This window comes from Photinus pyralis, unplaced genomic scaffold (assembly GCF_008802855.1).
Source record: "Photinus pyralis isolate 1611_PpyrPB1 unplaced genomic scaffold, Ppyr1.3 Ppyr1.4_LG4, whole genome shotgun sequence".
Taxonomy (NCBI): domain Eukaryota; kingdom Metazoa; phylum Arthropoda; class Insecta; order Coleoptera; family Lampyridae; genus Photinus; species Photinus pyralis.
Genome location: NW_022170511.1, coordinates 49702637 through 49708636, shown reverse-complemented (window position 1 = coordinate 49708636; position 6000 = coordinate 49702637).

The window sequence follows — 6000 nt, the reverse complement described above, 5'->3', positions numbered from 1 at the left end:
GGTACTGTAATTGAGTAATTAAAAATAATCCTACACTTAACGGTACTGTGCCGAATGCCCACGCTACTGGTTCCGCGCCATCTTTCTAATTTGCCTAATTTGCTTATAGTACATTTAAATTTTGTGGCCCTGTCCCATATTTCACCCGTGTACAGTACTAAGTTGTTAACGACCGATGCCAGGACTCTTCTCTTGCTCTACTGGATGCGACCACAACTCCAAAATAGCTTTTGTAGGCTCGTTGTTACTTTCTCTGCATAGTTTTAGCACCTACCAATTCCTGCTCCATCCACATTTTTATCCTCCTCGCGGACCGCGGCTTCATCCATATTTAATAGGGCTTTTTCGAGTTTTCGATCGGCTGCGACTATCATTAGGTCGTCCGCGTACCCAATTATGTGCTCACCTCTCAGCACGATCAGCTTCATCACAGCGTCATAAGCATAAAAGTGGCCCTAAAACTGAACCTTGTGGTACCTTACATTCTACATTCAGGCAGTTTGTCGACCTTAACAAATTTTCACAATGGCCGTTTGCACCGATAAATTTAAGCTCAATAATTGTTGCCATGGATTTTAAGCTACGCTTAAGCTAAGCTCCACTTAAATTTGTCTGTGCAAACGGCCATTAAATAAAGTACCTATAGGGTTCCAAAACGATTAGATGTTCTCAGTGTTGCCGTCATAGACTGTTCCGTAGTTTACGGCATTGGTTTTCTTTAATTGTCCTGTTATTTGAGGTCGTGTGTCAAGGTAAGAACCTATATCCATTTGGAATTAATGTGCACTGAAGAGTATTATGGTAACCAACAATTAAGAAACTAGCATTTGAGGTAGGTTGATTTTGATAGTCTTGGGGAAGATTAGGGTTCTATTTTAGGTTTGTCAGGTGGGTTTTAGAACCCAGCGAATTTTGAGTCTGCTGTTCATTTCAGCAAGTCGATCAATTATGCACAATAAAAACTTTCCCTTTGAAGTAATTTTCAGTGACGAATAGTTGAGTGACTGGCTCTTTATTTTAATAAGTAGGAACCCTGAAATTATGCGTAACATTTCAGGTTTTGGAACTATTGTGTGGGTCGTACTGGGCAATAGTCGCTCTCAAAAAAGTACTGCTAGAGACGTTGCCCCCCCCCCCCCTTCCTAAATCTAAGAAAGATATAGATAAAATCTGGGAATCTGTAAAATTTGTGTATTGGCATGTGGAACGTTGACCATTTACAGCTTTCATTCGATAATACGAAAAGAATTCATTGAGATATCTAAATACTTCCACTGTCAGTAGCTTAACCGGATTTAATGACATACTTCCTACTTTTATGTAAGTAAATGAGTAAACAAAGCTTACACCAATTCGGCTTGTTAATAATTATTTTATTTGTTAAAAGTACACGGCGCGGCGCCGTGACAAAGTTCGCCTTACTGTCAAGAAAGAAAGTGGAACAGTTTATTTTTAATCATGCGTAGTCCCACTGTAAATTAATTTTTATGGGCCAAGTTATTAAAAAAAGGGATAATAAATGAGAAAATAAAAAATACTTTTGTCAACACTTTTTGCGTAATTAAAATATAAAACAGTAACTTTACGGTTGTGCAAACCTAATTTCTTGGCGCTGTAATTGCTCCTTATTTCAGTTTATACACCCTAATTGAATTAATTGTGTTATTTTAAGCTAATAAAAATATTATGTTTTCATAACAAAGTATCTTTGTCTTTCTAATTTACGAAAACGCCCTTTGAGGGAAAATTAAGGTTATTTCGATTAGTACCCTTTCATGCCAGTCTTATTGATTGGCGTCAGGTATGCGACTTCGTACATGTAAATTTCCTTCTTTTTCAATCAGCTGCAATTGCCACCAGGGTAATAAGATAAACAAAAGCGGTTCACTGCTAAAAAAATTAACACGAGAGATATTATCGTCGTGATTTAGATCTGACAGGACAATTAACAACGTTAATTACGTCTTTTGTTACAAAAATCTGATATGTATGCAACATTTATCTTTTTTTTATTTTTAAAATTACCCTCGAGACTTTTTAGGCACTTTTGCGGCTATGTAATATAAATAGGTAGTAACACTCATTTTAATTTCAAATTTATGCAATAAACATTAAATTACTACCACTGCTACTTATGAAAGTATGAGCCCGTTCATCACGCAATGACCACCGTATCTAAGGTATTCAGAGCCATTTTTAGAATTATAACCCCAACGGTATACGTTGCAAGTTAAAGACCGTTATTTGAAGACAAAAATGCAGATATATATCTGGCATGTGTAGGAGTCATTTCAGGTGTGCCTGTATACATACGTTCTGCTAATTGTTTTCTAATTGGAGCGCAAGCTTTTTATAGAGAGTCTTTTAACAAAAACTAGATGGAATAAATAATAAGTACCTACTGCACGCTTGTCCTACATTAGGGAGCGAAAATTATTTTACATCCATGCTTCCAAGGAAGAACGGCACAAACGCCATTTAGAAAATTTTACTGGAGAGACAAAAAAATCACCTGAAACCTTAATCTTGTTTTTTTCTTAAATATCCTTTCACCATGTGGTTATTATTTGTTCTAGTTTTTGTTGATCAAAATTTTAGCCACAAAATGTTAAAAATTACGTTATATTTTAAATAAAATCATTTGTCGCTTGTGCCAAACCAGTTTTATCCTGTGGCGTTTATGCCAGATAGCCAAAGGCGTTTGTGTCAAATGAATTTTATGTCTTGAAGGTAAAATGGCGCTTAACTGGAGTTATGTCAAAACATTTTTTTTAAGATAAGCCCTACTTTGGCGTTTATGCCACCATAAATAAAATAAGTTGGGTTTTTAGTTTTTCATTAAAAACTCGGCGCAGATAAATATTTTACAACGCATGTGTGAAGTAGTAGTTAGTGTCCAGGTAGATAATAATTAACAAGTAATTCAGAAGAGAAAATTACGAGTCTTAGAAGAGAACAATGAGAGAATACAAAGCCAAAAAATTCTTCTTGTACCGCGCAACTACTTGTAAATATATGTATAAGCGCATTTAATGGAGCACCCACAATACATCAGAAATAGAGGAAAACTCCAAAGAAATAAATGGTAATACCCACTACAAAGAGCCCATTTTCAAGTAACCACTATCAATGCAGAATCTTGTCTGAAAGGAAGGAGTACAGCTTGTACGCAAGACAAAATTAAAGAAGTGATAGGATGAAGTGCAGAAAGGAACACTCGGATGGCGTGAAGCGGTAAAACAAAGAACTACAAGAACGCTACAATTCGAAAGAAAATCGAAAGTTCATTCATTTGTTGCTCACGTATAAACTCTACATTTCCATGTGCCGTTCAGTTGTAAATGAAACAGACTTGTTTGGAATCAACCACGCATCACCTTAAGCGTGTAGATTTATACGGAAATAATTGATGACATACGTGAAATAAGAAAGAATATTCTTAAAAAATTAGAAATAGATGGATGGATTACTTTTTTTACGTGGCTATGTTTTAGCACTAACGACATTATTGTTATCAACACTTCATCGCGGGCGCATTTTCACATCAATATTTTTCACATTGGTGTTTCGGTTTTTTTAACTAATGTCACTCATAGTGTGGCCCAGGTGATAGAAAATGGAAATTAAAACAATATTGATATAATTTGTTTCTAAATTTACTCAAAAAACAAAGTTTTTACCTTGTTTCCACGGACCAACATTTTGACCTCCTTCACTAATTCCATACCGCATTTTACTGCGCAGAGAGCAAACGAAAAATCCGTTGACACCGCAGAAACGTATAAGGCCGTTTTTACGGACGTATTTCTGGACGGCAATCAATTGTAAATTGGGTACGCGCTAGAGAAGCGGTATACTGCAATTTCCCAAACGCTCAGCTCGGAAACAAGCACTTGCTCTTGGCATTTTAAGACGTTATGACCATCGGACGAATGAACTGAATTTTCAACTGTATTAAATGTGCGTAGTCCAGAAATTGTCAGTACGGGATTATGTAATACGAATAACATTTAGTGAAGGCATGCTTGCATCCATACTCCGTGACGTAAATCTGTTCTTTTTTGATAAGGCAGATTTTCACCTTAGTGCGTGTTTAAATAAACAGAGTATGCGCCTATGCGGTACTGGAGCGAAACGAACCTAAGAGAAATTCACAAGACACCCCTGCACTGAGACCGCGTCACTGGTGTGTCACGCCATATCACAAGTAGGCACAATGGGCTCTTACTTTTTTCATGTAAATCGTCATGCTGTAACTGTGAATTCAAATCGTTACTGCTGCAAGAGTTTTTCCAGTCGGATTTCGTGACAATGCTATTACAGGATATCTGGTTTCAACAAGACGGTACCACTGCACACATAACGGGCATTAATTACCGTGAATCTTTCTACGCAAACTTTTCCTGGAAGGCTGATTCACCGGGATTAACCCCATGTAATTTTTTTCTTTGGGGTTGCATGAAGTCGAAGGTGTATTGCGACCGTCCCCACACCCTGAAAGACCTACAATATTGAGGCCGAAATTGCAGGAATACCAGAAGTGTGCATTATTAAGGTAAACATTCGCCAGATACACTGTGTCAAACCATGTAGTACTCATTATTTTTAGCTTCCTAGCATGTGCTAGGTAGCTATTGCGATAGCCGTTTTTTGAACATTTCAAAATTTCATCAAATGTCGACGTTTTAGACCATTTTAAGCAACTTTTAAAGAATAAAATTTTTTTCCGTCTACGTACGTACGTACGTACGTACGTACGTACGTTTGTTGGCAATTTTCTGAGAAAACGGCTCGACGGATTTTGTTGAAATTTTGTATATATGTTTTAGGCATACCGAACAGAAAAATAACGGGCCGGATTTTTGAAAAAAAATTTGGAGCGCCGTAACGGCATCGAACTTTTTTTTTCAAATAGCAACCTAAAATTTTTATTCTATTATTTGGAAGACCTTATTTTCCTGTGTACAACCTACAAAAAATTGGGCCGGGTTATATTATCAAAAAACGGAGAAAAAAAATGTCAAAGTCAAAAAATTGTGTTGCATATGTGCAAAACGCAACGATCTTGTTTCTGAAGCAATTTAAACGAAATTTCTATGGTAAGTCCCTTTAATAAAAGCAGCGTACATATGTTGGCAATTTTTGGTTTCAGCTAGGAAGCTATTCTGTCAAGAATTTGACACCTGGTTTTTATTTCATTCCCAAATCAGCAAATTACCGTATTCTACCTTGTACTTCATCACCTTAGTTTTAAGGTTTATTTCTACTAATTCACTGTATTTGGTTAAAATACGGCGGATATCCATTACCAATATAAAGTAACACCACTGTATCCCCACATTATCTTTGTGTCACTATAACTTGCAACAGGTGCTTGGCGCTTACGCCCAACTGCTTTTTTTGCTTGTCTTATGGAAATTTATCTCACACACACAATTTCCATTTAACTTTACAATACTGAAAAATATCAAAAATTGTCAGCAACATCTAAGGGATCCACTGCATACGATTGCTCTACAGACACTTCGCCACTTTTATCCACTCCAACGATAGCTAGAAGAATAATTAGGAATAACAAGTACTTATTTCTCTTAGAGGAACGTGGGTAACACATATAAATATAAAACGTCTGGAATTCGAACTCGAAAAATTTACTACTGAGTACTCGTGTTCTGTTTTTCAATGAAAAAAGTACTAAAAATAATGAGATAGTTCGATTATCCTGATTTGTCTGTATCACATGAGTTCGATTTGGTAATATAAGGATGTATGAAATAGAAAAGAAAAATGCAGAACGTTTTTAATATAGTTGACTTCATTTAAATATCTATTCGAACGCATAAATATTCTTCCCCTCGCGTTTTCTAATAAAGTTACACCGTAAAAGCAAAAAACGAATGTTGGAGTAGAACTGAACCATAAAATTGCTAGTCAAAAACAGAGTAGGGTTTCAACAGTTTGCAAGTAAAAATGGGGACCGCATAACAAATGTTTATAAGG